At 38.2% G+C, this 26,691-nt stretch overlaps 2 protein-coding genes and 1 non-coding gene across 3 annotated transcripts in view; 2 read left to right on the forward strand and 1 right to left on the reverse strand.

Moving 5' to 3' along the window:
• Positions 1 to 26,691, forward strand: part of RBM45 (RNA binding motif protein 45) — a 474,379-nt gene that overhangs the window by 379,039 nt on the left and 68,649 nt on the right. The gene's annotated exons all lie outside the window — the stretch shown is intronic.
• The window catches only part of PDE11A (phosphodiesterase 11A), a 398,839-nt gene that overhangs the window by 361,917 nt on the left and 10,231 nt on the right, over positions 1 to 26,691 (reverse strand). The window lies entirely within an intron of this gene.
• On the forward strand, positions 9,024 to 9,126 carry LOC119471910. Its single transcript, XR_005201011.1, has one exon. It is a non-coding gene; the product is annotated as a U6 spliceosomal RNA (small nuclear RNA).

Consider the following 26,691-nt stretch of genomic DNA (forward strand, 5'->3'; position numbering starts at 1 on the left):
GGGGGGGGACATGAATCTCTTGCCCTATAATTTGAGAGTGGGAGTGACATACCAAATCAAAGGTGTCAACATATGGGGAGGTCATTCAGAGGATGGATCCCATCAGCAGGAGTTATTTGTAAATAGTCTGGATAAATAGAAGTGTGCCTTTTCCTTAGATAAGGCACCAAAATGCTTTCAATTAAATGTTTGGAAGTAGGAGCCCTCTAGCCAGACACACTGGAGAACTGAGAAAGCATGTTTCCTGGCACCCGCATCTAAGCTATTCCACCTTGCATAGAGTTGATTAGCCCCTCTTAGAACTGTTCTCTTGCCTGCTGCCTTGCTACACAGCATTTCCTTAGCCAGCTGGCAAAACGCTGCAGTGGTTGTTTTATGCAGGTAGCTCAAGCACCTGGAATAGCCAGCTAGTTAGACCACTCATATTTTTCAGTTTTGGGTTTTGCTGGGCTAGAAAGATTTGATATATCAGCTATCATTTACTCTCATGCAAATAACAGGATCAGGAACAATTCTGTAAATCTAAATTCATTTCTGAGGCATTCCAATAAAATGAGCAATCAATTTAACCAACTAGAATTCTTCACTTTAGGATCTGCATAGTATGGAACAACAGAAACAGTAGAAATTGCAACAAGCCCTGGTCTACCAAAGTCTATAAGACTCCTAGATACTCCTTCAGATGGAGTTTCAAAACCAAATTGAATAATTTCATAGCTTCCCAGTCCTTCTGCCTTACTTGAGAAAAATTGTCTTATAGGCATCATTGGATATTGTCCTCCCCACCATAAGCCACCCATCAGCATGCTCATGTATATCTGATACATCTAGCTACACTGTGTCCAACAACAAGAGATTTCACATAATTAGTTCCATGATTGACATAAAACATTTATGAAAATTCACCAAAAGCTAAGTCACCAAGTTAGCCAATTTGAAATCACCATGTCAAATAACTGATATGCAGAAAATATCATTTAATTCCAATGCACTTTAGTTAGGAACAATCATAAAAAGATAACTAGTAAAACCAAACATTTAAACATTTAGAATACATTTCTCTGTTGTTGTTGTTGTTGTTGTTGTTGTTGTTGTCTGAGACGGAGTCTTACTCTGTCTCCAGGCTGGAGTGCAGTGACGCGATCTTGGCTCACTGCAACCTCCACCTGCTGGGTTCAAGCGATTTTCCTGCCTCAGTCTTCTGAAGTAGCTGGGACTACGGGCATGTGCCACCACTCCTAGCTAATTTTTCATATTTTTAGCAGAGACCAGGTTTCACCATGTTGGCCAGGATGGTCTCAACCTCTTGAACTCGTGATCCGCCCACCTCAGCCTCCCAAAGTGCTGGGATTACAGGCATGAGCCACCACACCCAGCCTAGAATACATTTCTGAATTACGCATCAATCAAAAAATTAAAATAGACGTTATAAAATACTTAGAAAATATTAAGAAAAATAATGTCTAACTATAAAAATACCAGGAGATTACATATTATGTATCAAAACTGTGGGACATAGTTAAAGAGTTCTTAAAGGTTCTGTTGTAAATGCTTACTTCAGAAAAAAAAAAAAAAGAAATTTTCATCTTAATCATCCAACCATAAGGAGTTAGGGAAAAGGAACAGAAAAATAAATTCAAGAAAATGGAAAAAATTTAAAAAGTAAGAGCAAAAGTTAATGAAAATTGCATGAAATATATAATGAAGAGAACTGCTAGGGTTTAAATGTTTATTCCCTTCAAAACTCTTGTTGAAATTTAATTGCCATTGTGATGGCATTAGTAGGTGAGACATTTAAGAAGTGTTTAGGTCATGAGGGCTCTGCCTTTGTGAATGGACTAATACCATTATCTGTTGAGTGGGTTAATTACTGCAGAGACGGGTCTGCCTCTTCCCAACACTCTGCCCTTTCACCATATGATGCTTTCCACCATGGTATGCCAGAGCAAGAAGGCCCTCACCAGATGCAGACACCTTTATCTCGGACTCCTCAGCTTCCAGAACTGTGCACTAATAAATTTCTTGTTGCTATAAATCATCCAGTCTATGGTATTCTGTTATAGCAGCGCAAAACTAAGACGAGACTAACAGAGTTCAAAAAAGAGTAAATATGAAAATCTCTAGAGAGAATAATCAAGAGAGAAGAGAGGCCTTATATTTTAAAAACATCAGGAATAAAACAGGGCTAAAACTATAGTTGCTACAGAGATTAAACAGTTATAAAAGTGTTATGAACAACTTTGTGCCAAGAAATTTGAAAAGTTAGATGAAATAAATAGATAATAATTTACCAGAAAAATCTTTCAAAAAAATAGAGAACATAAAGAGTCTTATAAGCTTCAAAGAAAATCAGTGCTTTAAAATATTCCCATTAAACACACATACACATCCTCAGATCCAGATAGATTTCTAGGAAATTCTATCAAACATCACAGAGTTGGGCAATTCTAATTTACTACAAATGATTCCACATAATGGAAAAAGAAGGACCATTCTCCCAATTCATTTGTGATTTAACTTTGCTTTCAAAACTGGACAAGAGAATTCTAAGAAAAAAAAAAAGCCTGGGCATGGTGGCTCAAGCCTGTAATTCCAGCACCTTGGGAGGCCAGTGCAGATAGATCACTTGAGCCCAGGAGTTTGAGACTAGCCTTGGCAAGGTAGAGAAACCCTCTCTACAAACAAAATTTAAAAATTAGCCAGGCATGGTGCAGTTCCAGCTACTTGGGAGGCTGAGGTGCGAGTATCACCTGAGCTCAGGAAGTTGAGGCTACAGTGAACCTTGTGATTGTGCCACTGCACACAAGCCTGGTTACAAAAAAAGAAAAAAAAAAAAAAAGAAAATATGAAAATATAGGCCAGTCTTGCTTATGAATGGATATAGATACAAAAACCCTAAAAACCAAAATGTTTGTGAAACAAATCAATGTATAAAAAAGATAACTTTTTATGATCAAGTTGATGTTTCCTAGGAATGCAAGATTGGTTTAATATGAGATCAATTAAAGTAATTCACCACATTAACAGTGTAAGATAAAAAATTAATATCTTTATAAAGGCAGGAAAAATTCTGTATTCTCATGCGATTTAAAAAATAATAGTAACAACCTCCTTAGCAAACTGGGAATAGAAGGGAACTTTCTTAACCCAATAAAGGGGATCTCAAAGAACCCACAGAAACCTCATACCTAATGATTAAACTGAAAGCATTTTCTATAAATTCAGTTTCAGGACAAAGAGATCTGTTATAATCAATCTTGTTCTACATGGTACAGGAGGATCTTGCACAGTAAGGAGGTAAGAAAAACAAATAAAAGGTAAAGGATTGTAAAGAAAGAAACAAAACTGTCATTATTTGCAGGTGATATGATTACTCACACAGAAAATCTTAAACAAGCTACAGATAAAAATTTAAATAAGAGTTATTGGATTCCAAGTCAATATACAAAAGTAAATTGCATTTCTAGATACCCACAACAATTGACTAAAAATACAATTTTTTAAATATACTGTTTAAAATATCAATAAACATTTTAAAATACCTAGAATAAAATATAGCAAAGAATGTGTAAGACTTTTATAGTGATAACTAAAAAAGAAAGTCTTAAAAGACATTAAAGAAGATTAAATTGAAAGAAAAAAACATATCATATTATTGGGTAGAAAGACTATCATAAATCAGTAAGTCTCCCTAAACTGATCTATAACTTCAGTGCAATTCCAGTTGAAATCCTATCAGAGTGTGTATGTGTATGTATGTATGAAACTCAACAGGCTGATTATAAAATTGACATGAAAGAATGAAGGGCCAGCTGAAGCCAAGACCCTCCTGAGGAAGAACAAGGCATAGGAGTTGGGGAGAAGAATCACCCTACTAGATACTAATACTTTCTATAATACAGAGATTAAGGCAGTGTGATAGTAATACAGGCATAGATTAATAGACCAACGGAATAACAGAGATCCTAGTAACAAACCCATGCACATATAGAAAATGGATTTATGACAAAGCAGGCATGGCAGATCATAAGAAAAGATGAACTATTCAGTAGTTCAACTTCATGTTTCTCCTATTTGAATAAGCAAATGACCTAAGGTCATTTGCTTATTCAAATAGGAAAAACATGAAACTGTATTCATATCCTAAAAAAGAATTACAATTAAACTAAATACTTAATATGAAAACGAATTTATCAAGACAATATAGGAGAATATTTTTCTTCATACCCTGTTTTGAAAATAAGAATAAAAATGCAAATGTCTATAAGATCAGTAAATCAAGTTGTATTAAAATTAAGAACTTGGGTTTTTCATTAAGAATGAAAAGCAGGCCGGGCACGGTGGCTCACGCCTGTAATCCCAGCACTTTGGGAGGCCGAGGCGGGTGGATCACGAGGTCAAGAGATCGAGACCATCCTGGTCAACATGGTGAAACCCTGTCTCTACTAAAAATACAAAAAATTAGCTGGGCATGGTGGCGTGTGCCTGTAATCCCAGCTGCTCAGGAGGCTGAGGCAGGAGAATTGCCTGAACCCAGGAGGCGGAGGTTGCGGTGAGCAGAGATCGCGCCATTGCACTCCAGCCTGGGTAACGAGCGAAACTCCGTCTCAAAAAAAAAAAAAAAGAATGAAAAGCAACAGCACACCAGCTCTACTAAAGGACAGACTGCCTCCTCAAGTGGGCCTCTGAGCCCTGTGCCTTCTGACTGGGAGAAATCTCCCAGTAGAGGTCAACAGGCACCTCATATAGAAGAGCTTCAGGTGGCATCAGCCCAGAGCCCCTCTAGGATGAAGCTTCCAGAGAAAGGAGCAGGCAGCAATCTTTGCTGTTCTGCAGGCTCCACTGATGATACCCAGACAAACAGGATCTGGAGTGGACTTCCAGCAAACTGCAGCAGACCTGAAGAAGAGGGGCCTGACTGTTAGAAGAAAAACTAACAAACAGAAAGCAACAACATCAACATCAACATAAAGGACCCCACCCCCAACCCACAAAAACCCCATCCAAAGATCATCAGCCTCAAAGATCTAAGGTAGATAAATTCACGAAGATGAGGAAAAACCAGCGCAAAAAACACTGAAAATTGCAAAAGCTGGAATGCCTCTTCTCTTCCAAATGATCACAAGTCCTCTCTGGCAAAGGCACAGAACTGGATGGGGAATGAATTCGATAAACTAACAGAAGCTTCAGAAAGTGGGTAATAACAAACTCTTCTGAGCTAAGGGAACATGTTTTAACCCAATGCAGGGAAGCTAAGAACACTGATAAAAAGTTACAAGAACTGCTAATAAGAATAACCAGTTTAGAGAGGAACATAAATGGCCTATTGGAGGTGAAAAACACAGAATGAGAACTTTGTGTAGCATACAAAAGTATCAACAGCTGAACTGATCAAGTGGAAGAAATGATGTCAGAGATGGAAGATCAACTTACTGAAATAAAGCGTGAAGACGAGATTAGAGAAAAAAGAATAAAAAGGAATGAACAAAGCCTTCAAGAAATATGGAACTATGTGAAAAGCCCAAACGTATTTTATTGGCGTACCTGAAAATGACGGAAAAAATGGAACCAAGTTGGAAAACACACCTCAGGATATTATCAGGAGAACTTCCCCAACCTAGCAAGACAGGTCAACATTCAAATTCAGTAAATACAGAGAACACCTCTAAGATACTCCTCGAGAAACACAACCTAAAGACACATAATCATCAGATTCTCCAAGGCTGAAATGAAGAATAAAATGCCCTTGATGAACATCAATGCAAAAATCCTCAATAAAATACTGGCAAAATGAATCCAGCAGCTCAGCAAAATCTTATCCACCATGATCAAGTCAGCTGCATCCCTGGGATGCAAGGCTGGTTCAACATACGCAAACCAGTAAATATAATCCATCACATAAACAGAACCAATGACAAAAACCACATGATTACTCAATATATGCAGAAAAGGCCTTCAAGAAAATTCAGCATCCCTTCATGCTAAAAAGTCTCAATAAACTGGGTATTGATGAAACATAACTCAAAATAATAAGAGCTATTTATGACAAACCCATTGCAAACATCATACCGAATAGGCAAAAGCTGGAAGAATTCCCTTTGAAAAACCGGCACAAAACAAGGATGCTCTCTTTCGTCACTCCTATTCAACATAGTATTGGAAGTTCTGGCCATGACAATCAGGCAAGAGAAAGAAATAAAGTCTATTCAAATAGGAAGAGAGGATGTCAAATTGTCTCTGTTTGCAGATGACATGATTGTATATTTAGAAAATCCCATTGTCTTAGCCCAAAATCTCCTTAAGCTGATAAGCAACTTCAGCAAAATCTCAGGATACAAAATCAATGTGCAGAAATCACAAGCATTCCTATACACCCATAATAGAAAAACAGAAAGCCAAATCATGAGTGAACTCCCATTCAGAATTGCTACAAAGAGAATAAAATACCCAGGAATACAACTAACAAGGGATATGAAGGACTTCTTCAAGGAGAACTACAAACCACTTCTCAAGGAAATAAGAGAGGACACAAACAAATGGAAAAAAATTCCATGCTCATGAATAGGAAGAATCAATGTCATGAAAATGGCCATACTGTCCAAAGTAATTTATAGATTCAATGCTATTCTCATCAAGCTACCATTGACTTTCTTTGCAGAATTAGAAAAAAACTACTTTAAGTCTCATATAGAACCAAAAAAGAGCCAGTATAGCCAAGACAATCCTAAGCAAAAAGAACAATGCTGGAGTCATCATGCTACCTAACTTCAAACTATAGTGCAAAGCTACAGTAACAAAAACAGCATGGTACTGGTAGCAAAACAGACCAATGGAATGGAACAGAGACCTCAGAAATAACACCACATACCTACAACCATCTGATCTTCCACAAACCTGACAAAAACAAGTCTAAATGGGGAAAGGATTCCTTATTTAATAAATGGTGGTGGGAAAACTGGCTAACCATATGCAGAAAACGGAAACTGGATCCCTTTCTTACGCCTTATATCAAAATTAATCAAAGTTGTATTAAAGACTTAAACCCAAAGCCATAAAATCCCTAGAAGAAAACTTAGGCAATGCCATTCAGGATATAGGCATGGGCCAAGACTTCATGACTAAAACGCCAAAAGCAATTGCAACAGAAGCTAAAATTGACAAATGGGATCTAATTAAACTAAAGAGCTTCTGCACAGCAAAAGAAACTATCATCAGAGTGAACAGGTAACCTACACAACAGAAGAAAATTTTTGCAATCTACCCATCTGAGAAAGGCGTAGTATCTAGAATCTACAACGAACTTAAACAAATTTACAAGAAAAAAAACAAACAACATTATGAAAAAGCGACAAAGGATATGAACAGACACTTCTCAAAAGAAGACATTTATGAAGCCAGCAAACATATGAAAAAAAGCTCATCATCACTGGTCATTACAGAAATGCAAATCAAAACCATAATGAAATACTATCTCATGCCAGTTAGAATGGTGATTATTAAAAAGTCAGGAAACAACAGATGCTGGCAAGGCTGTGGAGAAATAGGAATACTTTTATACTGTTGGGAGTGTAAGTTAGTTCAACCATTGTGGAAGACAATATGGTTATTCCTTAAGGATCTAGAACCAGAAATACCATTTGACCCAACAGTCTCATTGAATGGTAGATACCCAAAGGATTGTAAATTTTTCTGCTATAAAGACACATGCAAACGTATGTTTATTGCAGCACTGTTCACAATAGCAAAGGCTTGGAACCAAACCAAATGCCTATCAATAATAGACTGGATAAAGAAAACGTGGCACATATACACCATGGAATACTATGCAGCCATGAAAAAAGAATGAGTTCATGTCTTGGAAGCTATCATTCTCAGAAAACTAACACAGGAACAGGCAACCAAACACCACATGTTCTCACTCATAAGAGGGACCTGAACAATGGGAGCACATGGACACAGGGAGGGGAACATCATATACTAGGACCTGTCAGGGGTTAGGGCACAAGGGGAGGAAGAGTATTAGGACAAATACCTAATGCATGTGGGGCTTAAAACCTAGATGACAGGTTGCTAGATGCAGCAAACCACCATGGTTCATGTATACCTATGTAACAAACCTGCACGTTCTGCACATGTATCCCAGAACATAAAGTATAATTTTTTAAAAAAGAAATATTGCTAAGGGCTATAGATTAGATGCCCTTTGATGTAAACATTCAAATTTCTTTTTATATAAAAAAGCAGCTATATTGAGATATAATTGAAATACAAAAAAACTGTACATATTTAACATACATGATTTTATTAGTTTGGACATATGGCTACATCCATGAAATGACCACAATCAATATATGAATATAACTATCACTCCCAAAGTTTCTTCATGCTTTTTTTAATCCCACTTTCCATCCCTTTACCCCACCATCCCCCAACTCAGATAACACTGATCTGCTTCTTGTCACTAGAGACTAGTCTGCATTTTCTAGAGTTTTATCTAAATCAGCCATGCAGTATGCATTCTTGTCAGGCTACTTTCACCCCACATTATTAAAGGAAAAAAAGAATGAAAAGCAAGCATTAGAAAAGAAGGATACTTGTAATACATATAACCAATAAGGAGGGTGGTGTTCAGAATATATATATGTAAAGAGCTCCTACAAATCAAGAAAAAAAACAAACTCAATAGGAAAAATGGGCAAATGATATGGACCAGTACTCCACAAGAAGAGAAAACACAAACATATGAAGACAGTTGTGGGGGAGTCATTCACAGAGTTCACCCCAGAACATTTGCATGGCTTATACTTTCATACCCACCATGAGTGGCCTGTTCTTTTCTTGGCTGGGAGCTAAATGAAGACCCTGTCCATAGATCAGGTGGCCATAGGGAGAATGGGTTTGATAGGGAAAGCTAGAATTTGTGCTCTGGTGGCCATGGTGGTCCTGGCCCCATACATATTCACTGTGAAGAGGAAGATGCAGCAGAACAAGATGAACACCGAATAACTAAGAAATGAATGCTTGTGCTCACTTCAGTAGCATATATACTAAAATTGGCATGATACAGACAAGATTAGCATGGCCCCATGCAAGGATGAGCAAATTCATGAAACATTGCATATTTTTAGCAATCCCACTACTGGGTATATAGCCAGAGGAATATAAATCATTCTACCATAAAGACATGCACATGAATGTTCATTGCAGCACTATTAACAGTAACAAAGACATGGAATCAATGTCTTTGCAAGATATGCATGGAATCAACCTAAATGCCCATCAGTGACACATTGGATAAAAAAATGTAGTACATATGCACCACGGAATACTATGCAGCTATAAAAAGAATGTGATCATGTCTTTTGCCAGAGCAAGGGTAGAGCTGGAGGCTATTATCCCTGGCAAACTAACACAAAAACAGAAAACCAAATACTGCATGTTCTCACTTATAAGTGGGAGCTAAAGGATGAGAACTCATGAACATAAAAGAGAGAACAACAGACACTGAGGTCTACTTGAGGGTGGAGGGTTAGAGGAGGGAGAAGGGCAGAACAAATAACTCTTGGGTACTAGGCTTCATTCCTGGGTGATGAAATAGTCTATATGACAAACCCCCATGACATGAGTTTACCTATACAACAGACCTTTACATGGACCTTCAAACCTAAGAGTTAAAAATAAATAAATAAAAGTTACAAAAATGAATAATTAGAAGTCTGTAGTCATGCCAATATGATGCCAAGATTCCAGGAGACATGTACAAAATGTCCATAGCAGCATTGTTGATAATAGCAAAACTTAAAAAAAAGACTAGAAATAACTCAAAAGTCTATCAACAGTAGAATAAATTGTGATATATTTATACAAAGGAACATTATATAGCAATGAAAATTATTGCTGCACATTTCAACATGAATTAATCTCAAAAACATAATGTTGAACAGAAAAGGCAACAAAAGGATACATGTAGAATTATTCCATTTATACAAAGTTGAAAATCATGCAAAATTAAATTGCATATTGATTAGGAAAGCAGAAACAGGTGGCAAAGCCATGGTGGAGGGAAACAAGGGGATAATTACACAACACTCAGCATGGCAATGAAAGTGGTGGCATTGAGAGAAAGGATAATATTATTGTGAAAGGACAGCAGAAGATTTCAATGTAGTGGCAATTTGGTTTTTGTTTTTGAGACAGAGTTTCACTTTTCTGCCCCAGGCTGGAGGGCAACGACTCAATCTTGGCTCACTGCCACCTCCACCTCCTGGGTTCAAGCGATTCTCCTGCCTCAGCCTCCTGAGTAGCTGAGATTACAGGAGTGCACCACTACATCTGGATAATTTTTGTATTTTTAGTAGAGAAGGGGTTTCACCATGTTGGCCATGCTGGTCTCGAACTCCTGACCTCAAGCGATCTGCCCGCCCTGGTCTCCCAAAGTGCTAGGATTACAGGTATGAGCCACTGCGCCTAGCCAGCGTTACATTTTAATCTGGTGTGAGTAGAAGGATGTCCAGTTTATTCTTCTTTATGTTTTCTGTATATATTTTATTCTTCGATTTGAATATATGATACATTACACATTTTTTTAAAAGCAATGGACAATATAATGAAAAGTAAAGAACTAAAGCTCTTGTCCTTTCCAATATGTTCAGCATACATTTTGTTTTGAATGTGCAGAGTTCTTAGGGTTATGCCTTAGCAACATGAGCAGTTAACAACCCAACTCTTATTATGTTAATAGGAACACTGTGACTAAACCACTAAATTAAAATTTCACTCCACAGACTTATTGGTACAAAATGGAATGTCTCTTCAGAGAACTACACACCTCAATTTGCTCACTTTTTTTTTCTTTTATTATATGTTGACATTAACCATTTATTATAGATAACCTACTAAATAGAATTGCCTTCCTTCTGTACAGTTCTTTGTACATTGTTTTGTCCAGGTAATCTTTATGGCTTTGATGTAAAGTCAACAAATATAGACTAATAAAAATGAGCAGTCAGAAATTTTTATCTACTTATTTATTTACTTATTCATTTACTGAGACAGAATCTCACTGTGTTGCCCATGCTATAGTGCAGTGGCTCAATCAGAGTTCACTGCAGGCTTGATCTCCCAGGCTCGAGTGATCCTCTCTCCTCAGCCTCCTGAGCAGCTAGCGCTACAGGCATGGTCACCATGCCCAGATAATCTTTTTGATTTTTAGTAGACACAAAGCCTCGCTATGCTGCCCAGGCAGGTCTCCAACTTCTGGGCTCAAGCAATCCTCCTGCCTCAGCCTCCCAAAGTGCTGGGATTACAGGTGTGAGTCACCATGCCCAGCTCAGAAAACTTGTTAAAGAACCATGTGACTTCCGCAAAAAAAGGCATATTCAGTTTTAACTTTTAAACTAGATAATACCTACTATGAGCTATTTTCACACACGTTTGTTTGTTTTTTTCAAAAATGACTGAAGCTAGTATTTGTTTTAAGTCTGCATGGTAAGTTTTCCAGTTTTTCCATAATATTTTGGATGACAAATTTCATTGCCGAGGTATCAAAAGCACTAAATTCCTCTTTGAAAGTACTTTGGAAGTCTGCATGGTAAGTTTTCCAAGTTTTTCCATAATACTTTGGATGACAGATTTCATTGCCAAGGTATCAAAAGCACTAAATTGCTTTTGGAAGTTTCATACCTGCCCTGTATCCTTTTCTCCTCGAAAAGATAATATTTCAAGCATTATCTCCCTAGTTGTTACAAAACAGCTGAACTAGCCTGCAAATTAAAGGACTACCTTGAACGTAAATTTCTGATTAGGCCCATATTAATTATATGCCCCAAAGTTTAGATGATTACACAAAAGTAATTTTCTCACATAAAAGGTTTTTGCTTTCTTTTCAAAAAATTACAAAGGCACTGTGCAAACATTACTATTCCTTTTCTCTGTTTCTAAATGTGTCTAGGTTCTTGTGTGAGGAAAGAAGACAATTAGCAAATGTAATTTTCTTATGCAGCCTCAGCTGGCTTCACATATCTCATAAATAGTTCTTATTCAAACATTCTAAAGATACATATAATTAGATAAAATTCATCCTAAGGCTGGGTGTGATGGCTCATGCCTGCAATCCCAACACTTGGAAAGCTGAAGTGGGACAATCACTTGAGGCCAGGAGTTTGAAACCAGCCTTGTCAACATAGTGAGACCCCGTCTCTACAAAAGAAAAAGAAAAGATTAGCCAGGTGTGGTGGCAAACATTTGTAGTCCCACCTACTTAGGAAGCTGAGGCTGGAAAATGGCTTGAGTTCAGGAGTTTAAGGCAGCAGTGAGCCATGATCGCATCACTGCAGTCTAGTCTTGGTGAGAGAGTAAGACTGTCTAAAAAAAACAAAATCCATTTGATCTATTTCATATTCTGAAAGATCTAACATGGAACTTTCCCCTTGTTTATACAATTTTAAAGAGTAAGTGGCTATTCCAAGTCAATAAACTGGTGGCAAATTGAAAGATATTAATGTGTAGCTAATCTGCTTTACATGACAGACTTTCCATTCGCCCCACAATGGGCCTCAGTATGCAATTTTGTTAAGTAACATTCAGGATGGTAAACCTGATTTCAAAATCTTGCAAGCATTCAAGATATTCTGCCATGAAGCCTCTAACATTATATTACATAGAAGATATTTTTTAAAATCCTACACTTAGGGGCAAGAGCATTTAACCAAGGCATTGCCTATTGCTGCAAAACTGCTGTGTATTAACCTCATGTTAAATCATTATAGAGAATGGTAGGAGGCAACACCTGAAGCTATTTTCTGAGATGAGGGACAACCAGCCCCCTTGGACATGGGTGATGAGGAACCCATGGATGCTAAAGATTTTATAGGGTTTTTTTTTTCTCCTTTTACAGGATAAAAATGAATCATTTGCCTTTAGTTATAGTTTCTAACTAATATTGTCACAAAGATAATTTCTGGTTGTGGTTTATGCAATGCAGACTTATACTATTATAATCATATCATATCTGGCTGATATTAGGTACTGGGTGACCATTTGTGAAATGGAACTCAAGGAACTGTATATATTTTTTTTGGTAAGAATCAATCCTGTTTCCCTAACAGACAGTATCTGTCATGGTCAGATGATTCACATCGATGCCTTATAAATAGCATGAATTCCTCAAAAAATGTGTCCACCGAGTCCTCCTTTCACACTAAATTCAAGATATTAGCCAAATCCTGCTAAGGTACACAGATTTGACCATCCAGAAAAGACAGATCAAGGTTCTTCAGACATCAAAACTTGTTTTGAAGAGAGAGCAACAACATAGTCTGGCTTTACAGTGGCAGATGGCTCATAACTTTGGCTTTGAATCTTGATCTTCTAAGCCAGCAGACAAGTGGAGACATAAGCGTCATACCAACTACTCCAGCACTGCATGTGGTGAGCTAGCCTTTAAGACAGGCACTAAATGAGACTTGTGATCAGTTTAAACTGGAAAGAAATTGAGATAATTACGAGACTTACTGATTCGTCAGATAATAGCAATGATGGCTGTCATTTACCAGGAGCCTACTCCACCAGGTTGTGCCAGAGATTTGCCTACATAGAATAAGCACAGCAACCATGCAAAGTGGATATTATTGGCCCCATTATACATATGAGGAAACCGAAGCTAAGAGAAGCTAACTAACTTATCTAATGTTAAGTAACTTACCAATAATTGAGACAGGATGCTTACTCAGATGCTTGAGTCTAAAGCCTGGGCTCTTTTCACCACACTATGCTACTTTGAAGAGTTAGCAATTTGTCCTCAAGGCCTCTGCCCATATTGGTGTTTAATATAGCGCCAAAACCATAAAGAAACTTGTCAATGGTACAAACAGTAGTTTATGTCCAGTCTAATGTACTAGAACAGAGTGAGAAGTTAATACTGCTTGCCATTCTTCTTGTGACCACTTCAACATTTGGTCATTTTATTTTTTTCCAGTCTATGATTAAATATATTAGCAAAGATTGACTTCTGCAGAAGGAAAACATTGAATAAATCAAATATCTCCCCCAAATCTTGAAGGTCTTGCTTCATGAAGAGTAGAACATCATGAATTGCAAATATATTTCAAACATCTTTCTCCAGGAATAGTCCATTTCATAAAATTAATGCAGTGACCAAAGAAGTGAAGAATCCCGATTTTACCATATTTTCCAAAAATAAAAAGTTGATATATATCAGTAAAATGTATGATTTTCTGATAGAAACCCTTGTGTTAAACCTCTCATGATCATGGTCACATAGGAAGTTCTTGGGAGGTATAACAAACACTGCACGTGATGCCGCAAATCCTGAATCCCCCACCCAGCTCCAAAACTCTGAGACATTTAACTTCTCTCAGACTGTTTCTTTACCCTTTAAATGATGATAGTAATTCTTACCTTTCAGAGCAGCAAGGATGAATTAGATAGTGTATGGTGAAGCATTTTGTAAGTCATAAAGTGCTACACAAACGTTATCACCACATTCAGAATACACAACAGGAATCAGACTAGAAGAAGCATTAGAAACTCCATTTCCCAAATCCTGTCCCTAGATGTTTTCTCTGGGATGTTATGCCCTACTCCACTTATTATTTTTGATTGCTTCAGTAGGTGTCTAGCCCCAGCAATCAAACCAATCCATGACTAAGGCAACAAATGCCCCCAAAGGACATTCCCTGTAGCCAAACAGCAAAAAACTATTGGACCAATAGATCACTGGTATGGCTGTAACTTCAGTGCCCTACTTACAGGTCACCTAGAGTTTACAAAAAGTTTCACAGTAAAGAGAAATGTGCAGCATTTATTTTTCTAGAATAAGTTGCTTGCTTGTATATACTAGAGTTTTTTCTCAGAGACAAATTGTACATCTCTTGCTTTACAATGGATAAATACAAATATAAGATCTGCATAGAGCAACTCTGCTTTGAAAATTCTCTAAAATATTGTAGGAAATCTGTTAACTATATCCTCCAGTTAATTCCAGTAATATAAATAGATTCCTTCCCGGCAGGTTTTGGTACTGATCAGTAGTGATGAAAAATAAAAGCCTTTCATATTTAAAGAAACTATCCATTTTGCACACCCACATCATAGCTTCCAGAAATATTGTTTAGCCCTTGTCAACACTGTCTCATGACTTTAGTAAAGGGCATTGTGAAAAGATGTGTTGAACAGACCTCCACTCATTGTTCACACACCACACCGGAGACAGCAGGTTGTAGTGGCTCAAAGTATAAAGTGTGGCTCCAACAACATGGGTTCAAGCCCTGGCTCTCCAACTTAATAGCTGTGTGACCTTGGGGAAATTAAGAAAGTTTCTAATAAGCATCATCTATTACTACTGTCAGTAGTAGTAGTATCGCCTTCACAGGCATTAATGAATTATACTGCAAACCACGAAGTTTCCTGAGGCATCTTGTCCCAGACTCTCCAAACCTAACAAAATTGTTGGGATCTTTGCACAAAAATAATTAGTTACCTTATGTCAGTGGATGTGAATGGCTAAAACAGCTTCTGCTTTGGGAGGCCGAGGCCAGTGGATCACGAGGTCAGGAGTTCAAGACCAGCCTGGCCAAGATGGTGAAACCCCGTCTCTACTAAAAATACAAAAATTAGCCAGATATGGTGGCAGGCACCTGTGATCTCAGCTACTTGGGAGGCTGAGGCAGGAGAATTGCTTGAACGCAGGCAGCAGCGGTTGCAGTGAGCTGAGATTGCGCCACTGCACTCCAGCCTGGGTGATACAGTGAGACTCCATCTCAAAAATACAAAAAAAAAAAAACAAAAACAAAAACACAGCTTCTGGAATGCATTCTAACAGATTTTTCAACTTCATATTCGGTCAAAGAGCCTTCTTTCATGGACAGGAATCCAGCCTTGAACATGTAAACAGAACCTGAGCGTAACCCTTAATATTTCCCATAGTGGTAAAATTGCAGAATCTCAACAGAGCTGGACAATAGTTTGCATCTGGGCTCTGCCTCTTACTTGCTGTATAAACTTGGGCAAGTTTACCAACCTATTCAAGTCTAGCTTTCTCACATGAAAAATGTAGGAAGTAATGGTATCTATCTCACAGAACCGTGTGAGGATTAAATGAAATAACTAAATCTTACCATAGTGCCTAGTGCATAACATATTCTCAATAAATATTAGCTATTACTATTAATTTTGGGGGAGGCAGGTTGGTTGATATAGTGGATACAAGCTCTTCACCTGTGTGTTAATTGAAAAATAAATTTTTTGCAGCTCATCCTTTGAGAATTGTAAAATGTATAGATGAAGTCTTATCACCAGAAGCCTTATGTTATTATAATGTTGAATTTAGTTCACTTTTGGAAAAATTTATAATAAATCTTACCATGTGAAACAATCATGGAGTAGGTTGTCTAAGAAATTATAGAAATATCACATTGGGAAATAGTTAATCTCTGCATTGTAACCATCAATACTTCCTTTCTACTTAGGTTTCTTGTTTGTTTTTATAATTGAAGAATTGGGGTCAGAACTTCAGAATGATAAAATCATAGAGTTAAAAGGTGAGATGGTAGATAGAAGGTCAAGAAAGGCTGTTGATTGCCCCTTTCAAGTCAGGCAGGACTGACTTAAACATGGTTAGCTTTTGGCAAAGCTGAGCTAGTCAGTTCATCATGAGTTCTCCTGTAGCTTTTCTTTACTGTTCTCGGTCAATGAACCTATCTTGGGTCCCATTATTGCTCGTATCAGGTGGTCAATTTATTTCTGTTAGTGTTAACTACTAATTAACTTGTTCACTGCTGATGGGTCCTCAGAGATGTCTGGAGACTCTTAGAATTGGAAAAGCCAGAAGTCTTGAGGGGCGTACAACTATAAAAGAATTAGAGGTTTTGAAGTTGTTAGTTTGAGGCATATATCTTTTGCCCACTATTCCTACATCAAGGGCGTGTCTTATTCCTATAGACTTATTATGTATTCTTAGATGAATAACTATGCAGAAAAACTTTCTGTGATTTTTTTTACTTGGACACAAAAGGACTCAGATCCTATGACACGATAGTTGGCAATATTCTTTATTACAGTTGATGGGAAGACCCAGAAACAAACTTGGCCCCAGATAATTTCTTTCATCAAGATATCACCCAAGGCTGGGCATGGTGGCTCAAGCCTATAATCCCAACACTTTGGGAGGCTAAGATGGGTGGATCACTTGAGGTTAGGAGTTCAAGACCAGCCTGCCCCACACAGTGCAACGCTGTCTCTACTAAAAATACAAAAACCGTGTGTGGTGGCACATGCCTGTATTCCCATTTACTTGGGAGGCTGAGGTAGGAGAATAGCTTGAACCCAGGAGGCAGAGGTTGCAGTGAGCCAAGATCATGCCACTGCACTACAGCCTGAGTGACAGAGCCAGAGTCTGTTTTAAAAAAAAAAAAAAAAAAAAAAAAAGACTATCACCCAGTGGCAGTATCAAGGAATGGCTTTGCTCCAGCTATCCTAAAGATACATAAAACGACATGCTGTTACACAAACAGAGCTTTGTTACAAGTCACCTCATCTATACTTTCAGTCAGGTGGCATAGTATGACCAGCAGTTGCCTCTCTGGTAACATCATGGGGCAGCCACTGGTCACACTATCAGCAGATCAGACATGAGCCTCATTCAATACCAAGAATAACTTGCTACAAAACTATTAACTTAAAATTTTGGGGCAGAATTATTTTGTAAGGTTTCTCCTCCGTGTTTTCATAATTAACATGGAATTTTAGAGCTGGGAGAGTCTTAGAAGTCATTTTCCTAACCCTTCTGTGTCACATATGGAGATTCTGAGGGCCAGAGAGGCCAGGTCATCTGCTTGCATTCCCATAGGTGATGAGTGCAGGGCAGCCCACATCTATGTCCCCTCTTGCTCCCAGGCCTTCCACAGCTCACTGCCTTCAAACTGAAGGTGGCTAAGATAACAAGGCCCTTGAATAATCTAGCTCTACCTTCCCATCCTCTGCTTACCCACGATGAACTCCTTTTGCTCATGAACATTCTACATGAGAAATAGTTGCAGACAGAAGTAGACAGAACAGTGAGGAAGCAGTTTCAATAATCGGGGTGAAAGATAATGGTTACTTGAATCAGAGTTGTGGTAGTAGAGTTGGAGAAAAATGAACAGATTTGAGATTGTTTCGTGGAGTAAATCAGAAGAACCTTCTGATGAATCTAATAAGGTAGATGAATGAAAGCAAGGAATTAAAGGTAACAACTAGGATTCTGGCTTGGGCAACTGAGGATAAAGAAGATATCTCTTGCAGAGGCAAGAGAGTACTGGGATGGGGGTGTGGCATGAAAGAAAGAGTTCTCTCAATGTTCCAGGTAAAACCACCTGTTTGAGAGGTGGTATGGCATATGTGAGAGAAGGAACAATATTTCCCCCTTTTCTGTTTTCCATGAGGAGAGGCTTCCCTTAACCCCTTCAGCCTTTGGACCCATTCCTTACTCTTCCTCAGAAAGATAGGGTGAGTTATTTGATTAGATAACTAGGGAGACTAACTGGGCATGCACAACCTAGCTCCTTCCTCTCTTTAATCTTGGGGAATCAGGCCATCCCCAAAGAGCATGGCTTCAGTTCCTTCATGTTATAATTTCGAAAGGGACAGGCCCCATACATGGCGAGGACTGTGGGCACCCAGCATTGTCTGTGCTTGGGAGGATAGGTTTATCTAATTCTGGAGCTGAGAATTATACATGCTTATAAATATAAGCCCATACCCAATATCTGTTTCATAAGCCATAAATGTGATATTTTGATGTCCCCATATGCATTTCTTTTTGTCTTTTTTCTTCATCTCAATTGGTTCAGGGTAGGGAAGAGAGATGGTATGCATTGGGTCCTCTCAAAACTTAAGAGTGGGAGGAACAGTGGGAGAGGAACTCAAAGTCCTTCCCCTAACAGTGTAGCCTTGTGGCTCAGGCAGAGGACCTAACTTCTCAGTGCTTGTTTCCTAATCTATGAAAGGGAAAGGACAGCACCTACTCTACCTTTCTCAAAAGGTTATTATGAAGATCTTAATAACCAATATTTGAATATTTAAATATATATTTGAATATTTAAATATTTAACATTTGAATATTTGAATAACCAATATTTGAATGTAATCTTAACATCCAATATTTGACTGTGGCTTTGATACTGGCACTTAAAGTGCCAGTGGCATATGTAAGAGTTGTGGTAGTAGAGTCGGAGAAAAGTAAACAGATTTTAGATTGTTTTACAAGTAAATCAAAAGGCCCTTCTGATGAACCTAATATGGGAGGTGAATAAAAAAAAGGAATCAAAGATAAGACCTAGCTTTTTGTGTTTAAAGTGCCAGGCTCAAAGTCATATTCAAATATTGAAAACATTACTTTTAGTTCCAAATACTTTGACTAAGGAATTTATAGATGGAATTTCTACGAGGAGAAAATCAATAATGGGCCAACTAGTATTTCTATTGTAATAATTATTATTATCATGATTATTTTACTGTACACATCTCCTTAGGCAATAGTGGTTATCAAAGGTTATCAAAGGTATTTTCAAAGGTTATCAAAGGTTATTATCAAAGGTTATCAAAGGTATTTTCCTGCAGGAAAAGATAGAGAAAGTCGTCTGATGCTCCTTTGTTCACAGTGTTCTATTTCAAATACTGAAAAACTGGCCTTATTATTTAGCTTTGTACACTTACAGAAAATTTGAGAATAAGAAATGCATTCATAATACATTGGTTCCTCTATCTAGGAAAGAAAAAAAAGTATCTTTAAGAAAGCTGGGATGATTTTTTTTAAATATACTTCCACATACAGGCCCAGGGATTGTGTTCTGCTAAAAATAATGAAGAAAAATGCAGATATGAAGGTTCTGTGTAGTTTTTAGTCAAGAAAAAAAAGTCAGCTCTCAGAAACAGCTACACAGTTGTTAAAGCATGGTTGACGTTCCCTTTGATGACTTTTCACAGAAGGGCACCAGCAAGTCCTGTGGCTGAATTTTACAAACGACTAAGCAAGTTTTGGAGCATTAAGATATTGAGGGAAAAGAAATATAATAACAAAGGTGATTATCCCACATGGTTCCTGGTGGATTCAGGAAGATGGAAAATATTTCTTTCCTGTATACAAAAGAAAGAGTCCTGCAGGGAACATTCACCATCAGGAACTCTAGGTTAACAGAGACAGACCTCAATCAATGAGTCTGAGAATTGTTGGCATGGTACCTCCGTGGTGCTGTTGCTAAGGGCCCCTGGTAGATACCAGGCTAAGAAATATATGAAAGAGAGAATATTTATCATTGTTCTCATTTTAATAAAAGCCTGGATATTGTATACCAAGTGTTTAAATACAAATTTCCCTGTCACTTGTTCTACTTAGAGTGGAAGAGCAAGGTCCTTTTTACATTGCAAGACATTGCAATATAGAAAACAAATTACAACCAAGGGCCAGGTGGGGTAACAGTTTAAAATGTAATTGAACTCTGTATATTTAAAAGAAAAACAAATATTTCATGTATATGACTTTAAAATGTTTTAAAAAAAAGGTTACAATCACAGGGCACATGGAAGTAAAAAAGGAACAATTGTTTTAAGAAGGAGGCCTATGAGATTTAAAAATTTGATTGTAAAATTTAAAAACTGGGAACAAATACTTATTTTCATGTTATATCAGTTTGATATTAAGGTCATAGCAGGCAAGAAGGGGATTAAGAAATGAGAAAAGAGAATGAAGAGAAAGAGAGGCAAGAAGAAGGAAAGGAGGAGGGAGAAGGGGAAAAATGGGATGGGCCAGGTGAAAACATTACACAAAAGGAATGGCAGTGTGGGATGTCCAAAAAGAAGAAATGAAGAGGACAAGACAAATAAATGGAAAGAGGAGGCAAAACACAGAAAGACAAAGAGAAAAGAGGAGATGTTGAGGTAGCCAGCAGTTCAGGGGACTCCAAAGCATGTTACAAATGTATTTATTCCTTTGAGCTTTGGAGCATTAACTGTTGTGATCACTGTCTTTGGAAATGTCATTTAGCTGTTTAACAAAACTAGTCTCAGATGACTTTAGCAGAATTGTAGGGGTTAAATATTTTCTAGGGTAATGGTAGATAATTCAAATAAAAATATTTTGAGTCCTAAAACAAATCTGAAAATCTTGGAGGATGCTTCCTGGAAACAAGTACATAACTACAGACTAGAAAAACGTAAATATTCTGTGCTCTTGGTTCTTCAGGGGAAGGCAGAAGTGGTGGTGGTGGCAGAGCATTTGCTTTCATCAAAGACTGAGTTCTGGCTGTTTATATACATTAATGTGCTTCAAGTTACTACCCTTACATCAGAGAGCTCCCAGTCTGACTTTTTATACTCTCCGTGGCAAGTCATTCTGCTTTGCCTAAAAGATATCACCACAGTCATTTAAATAAACATATGAAATGCAGAATACATTTTCTTTGCTCCAACATTGCCATTATTAACTCCGTCATCACCACTGGAGTCATAGTTGATATCTTTCTTGCTCCATCCTCCCAACCTTGTTCATTCCTCTTCTCTGCTGGTAATAGATGAATTGATTGGTCTCCTGAACTCTCATCTCTCCAACAGTCACAGCCTGGACCGTGATAGCCCTGCACCTGACCACTTGACCAAGGAACCTGTCCTACCCTTATGTATGAGAAAATGCAAGGACCCTTAGCCTACCAGTGCCCTAGCTCAGCATTAGCTGAACCCCCCGGTCCTAATCTGACTTTGTAACCCAGTACTGGTATTTAGGCCACTTTCCCTTGTGAATGAATTTTTCATTATATTCCTGATATGGTTTGGCTGTGTTCCCACCCAAATCTCATTTTCAATTGTAACTCCCACAATTCCCATGTGTTGTGGAAGGAATCTGGTGATTGAATTATGGGGGTGGACCTTTCCTGTGCTGTTCTCTTGATAGTAAATGAGTCTCACAAGGTCTGATGGTTTTAAAAATGGGAGTTTCCCTGCACAAGTTCTCCCTTTGCCTGCCACCCTCCATGTAATATGTGACTTGCTCCTTTTTGCCTTCCACATGATTGTGAGGCCTCCTCAGTCACATGGAACTGTGAGTCCATTAAACCTCTATTTCTTCCCAGTCTTTATCAGCAACATGAGAACAGACTAATACAATTCCTTTTCCTCATTTATTCATATAATATATAACATTTTTATTGAGTATCTACCTACTATGACCTACTATGTGCTAGGTACTGTGCCAAACACAGGGAGTGCTACAAAGCCAAGAAAATTATAGCATCTGCCTTCAAGGAGCTCACAGTCTAATGGAGAGAAAGACAGATGAGCCAAAATTAAAGCAACTAAAAGTGGGATAAATAGCAAGAGTCATACCGACAAATTACTATGGAAGTTAGTGGAAAAAAAGGATGAACTTCCATGGAGAGTGTGCCATCCTCATTGTTTACCTTGACAAAGTCATAGTTTAGGCCTCATCCCAGGCTGGCTCCATGAGACTGCATCTAGTGCAGTCAGTCACCCAGGGCCCTATGCCAAGAAGAGACCCCACACCCACCCTTGAAGTTTAATGCACAACAGTCTTTATCTTGAAATTCTTAATAATTTTATTTTGGAATTTGAATTTTGTGTATGTGGTCTGATGGAGCACGCCTCAGGGGTTCTCACACAGTCCAGCCTCCAGATGGGTTCTCAGCCTCTGCCTTCTGCCCCAGTTCCAAGACCCCTGCCTTGTTCTACTCAGGGCTGCAACACGGTCAGTGAACAGAGGGACCTGTGTTCTACTGTTGTTCTCCATCTCTAGCAGGGCCCAGGGTACAGGTATGAGTCAGTGTCTCAAGAGTGGGGCAAGGCCCTGGCCATCCTGGAATGTTCCCACCCCAGGCTGGTAGCACCATGGCATGTTCAATAAGCGACTCTTTGGGGGCCTCCTGCCCACCCCTGATCAGGTAGCAAGCTCATTCAGGCACAGGGACTGTCATCTTTTGGGGCTTGCTCATCTGTAGGGGCTGGCCTGGGGGAAGGGAGGATTGACTTCCCTGTCCCCAGAAAGACTTCTATTTTCATTTTTCATTGAGTCCTATAAATTATATAGCTGGGTCTGGTCCCAATTCTTAACCTTGTAATCCTCAGAGCTTAGAGGCAACAATCTCATTAGCAAATTTCCTACCTCCAGTGGCCTATTCCCCAGAGTCCTAGTCTCCAATCCATTCTGAACAGCAAAAAATGTAACAGGAAGAATCATCTCCCTGTGCTATTCTGATCCCTTTCCCAAACCTAAGTGGGTTTCCTTCTCAGATTTTGTTATGGGTAGTTAATCAGGCACACAGGCACAGGCCTGTGAAAATCATGAGGACCTGCTGGAGAGGATGCTCACCGCTTGAAGGCCCTGAACCTTGATGGCATGCAGTGACAGGATGAGACTGGGGCTGGGACCTACTCTGGTTCAGGGTGAAGCTACATTTGCCAGACTCCCTGCAGTTGGCTATGGTCACATCCCTGAGTTCTAGAGTCTAGAAAGACAATGAAATATGAGCAGGAAATGTGTGTCACTTCCTGACAGGACAGGAAAATCTCTCATTTCATTCGCCATTTCTCCCTGTCTCCTCCCTCATTTGCTCATTGGCTGTTAATGCCGAGAGCACCCTTAGAAGTCCCGTGCTTAGGGTGTGGAGGCTCAGGAAGGAAAGAATCCTCTCTTGGAGGAGGAGAGCCACCCATGAATCAGTAAGACCTGTGCTGAGCCTCAGAGGAGTGAGAAATGAGCTTCCATTGTGTCACTCCTGTGTGCTACACAGTAGTAGCCCCACTCTGAGACACTGACTCTCTCCATACCCCATACCTGTACCCTGGGCCCTGCTTGAGACGGAGGGCAACATTAATAATAATAATACTTTATTACTATTATAAATTATTAATTTTATTAATTATATTATTTTATTGTTAATAATAAAATAATTATTTTATTACTATATTATATAAAAATTAATAAAAATATTTTATTAATAATAAAAATAATAATTTATTATTAGTGAGCTTTGGAAGGATATCTGAGAAAGCAAATATAGTTTCTTTAAGTATTAATTAGTAAATACATGGAAAAAATAAAACAAAAAGAGAAGAGAAAAATTACTCATAAGCCCACCACTAAGAGATTACCTCTATCAATGTTTTGGCATATTGACCTCCACCCTTTCACCATGCAGTATTCTAATTACTTTTTACTGAGCCCAAAGTGACAGTGTTAAGCACTTTTCAGGCTTAATCCTGACAACCTCTTAAGACAGTAGGTATTGTTATTCTCATTTTAGGATTGCAAAAACTAGCAACTAGAGAGGTAAAATATGACACAGCTCTTTGATATGGTGAAACTGGGAATCGAATTCAGTCTGATTCTGAAAATGAGGCACTCTACCATTTTCCTTATGCTTCTGTTTTTAAGAAAACTGAGACTGTTGAATACACTTTGTTCACTTAAATATTCTGTGACCAATTTCCTCTGATTAAATATTCCCTTTTATAGCATACCATAATTTATTCATCCAACCCTCTAGTTGGATGATTGGATTAATAATTTAGTATTATTATTATTATAAATAATACAAGTACTCATATAGACAAATCTTTGCATACACCCATAAAATTTTTCTTAGGATAACTGGAATTGTTACAGAAGCTATTGTAAATATTCCTTTTATTTGAGACAAAGCCTCACTCTGTTACCCAGGCTGGAGTGCAGTGGTGTGATCTTGGCTCACTGTAACCTCTGTCTCTCAGGTTTGAGGGATTCTCCAGCCTCAGCCTCTCGAGAAGCTGGTACTACATGTGTGTGCCACCACACTTGAGTACTTTTTTGCATTTTTACTAGAGGCGAAGTTTCACCATGTTGGCCAGGCTGGAGAAGTTGTGACTATTCTTAAGGTGGTGTATGGTTCTTGCCAAATTGTTCTATGTCTGGTTGGGAGCGGGTGGTGATTTTGTCTCCAGAGGATATTCGACAATGTCTGGAGACTTTTAATTGTCCAGACTAGGCAAGTAGCTAGTGGAGAAAGGTCAGGGATGCTACTAAACAACCATCCTACAATGCACAGGTCAGCCTCCCTACAACAATTATCTGTCCAAGACGCCGATAACACCCCTGTTGAGAAATCTAACCCACATAATGGTTTCATCAGTGTGTGTCAGTCTTGAGACAAAATAAAGGCTCTTCCACTTACTCAAACATGATCTACCAAGCATCTACTCTATGCCAGATCTCGTGGTAGGTGCTAAGTTAGAATACAAGCACGGGGGTCAGATCAAAAGGGAAGAGTAAAGAGAGGAGGTGGCTAAGAAGCAAAATTTAACTTCACTCAGTAGTGAGAAAGTATATCTATTCCATGTTATACCTTCATAATTTTCCATATAATTCTGCATTAAATTATTTCCAGGCAATTCTTCATTAAATATATAAACTCACAAGGTAGTCACAAGAAGTGATTAATATTGCTATATGTCTACCTGCAGGAATGGTTGATCCTGATTCTTCTGAGGCTATTTCTGAAGAACAAAATTAGTTTTTTCTTCAACAGAAACCCAAAGTCTTAAGTATGAAACATTCTTATAATGACAAAAGCTTTTCTTTCCCCAGTTGACCTTTTTGTTCTTTAATTTAACATAGCATATAATCTCAATTTGGTTAAGTTAGAGGCAGAAAAATATTTTCCTTCCGTTTATATATTAAAGCTCCTTTCTGTCTATTCACAGCAGGCATGAGTAAAAGAAAGGACCAAATCAGAGGCTGTTCCTCTTGTTCATTCATTTTTAAAAACGAATGCAAAGGAGAGAGGGGAGAGATGCCTCAACTCCCAGCTGATCCTCTCCCTGCTTGGTTAATTAATGGCACATTTGCTGCCACTGGTTCCTCTCCTCTTTGCTTCTCTGCATGATAATCTCAGGGTTATGATAAAAAGGAGTTGCTATGGCTATGGCTGTCTTGGGCTTTCAAAGCCAGTGCCCAAATAAGGAGAAGGATCTGACTCCAGTCTCACGTACCTGAAGACAGAAAAAAAAAGCTACTTTAGCAGTTGCACAGAGTAACAGAGTATGCACCCTCTCACTTAGTCGTTCTCTGGAAGCAAAAGGAAGAAGAGGCTAACAGGAAATGTGAGTATCCATAAGGGTGGCCATTAGGGAGAGAAGATTAGAGCTTTACTTTTCCAGAAGACTTTATTCAGAAAAGAACAAAAATCCAAAGTGGTTTCTTTAGCAACCCTGGGATCATCTTTCCTACAATGTCCCAAGCCTGCGGTTCTTAATGTCATTACAGCTGTTATTAAAACTTTAAATATGTAATCATGCACATTAAGTTGCTAAATACCCATAAAAACTGTTAGCTCATTAAACTGTGCACAGCCATTTAAATGAAAAAGGAGTACCATCTAATTTTTTTAATTGAAAAAAGCAAAGGTTAAAACATTCTGGTAATCTGATAAAGTAGTACATACAACATAAATGCAAAAAAAGATAATGCTAGTATTAAAAGTACCATGATTTCCAAACACTAAAACATAAAGAAAGCCTATCTTTGATGCTTACATCAAAGGAAGAGTAAACACATCTAAAATAAAATGGTGTCATAGATATACTTAGCCTAATAAATTATTAGACCTTGATTACAAGCATGAAAAGATTTAGTGTTCATTTATTATTTAA

This window comes from Cebus imitator, unplaced genomic scaffold (assembly GCF_001604975.1).
Source record: "Cebus imitator isolate Cc_AM_T3 unplaced genomic scaffold, Cebus_imitator-1.0 Scaffold78, whole genome shotgun sequence".
In the NCBI taxonomy this organism is placed as follows: domain Eukaryota; kingdom Metazoa; phylum Chordata; class Mammalia; order Primates; family Cebidae; genus Cebus; species Cebus imitator.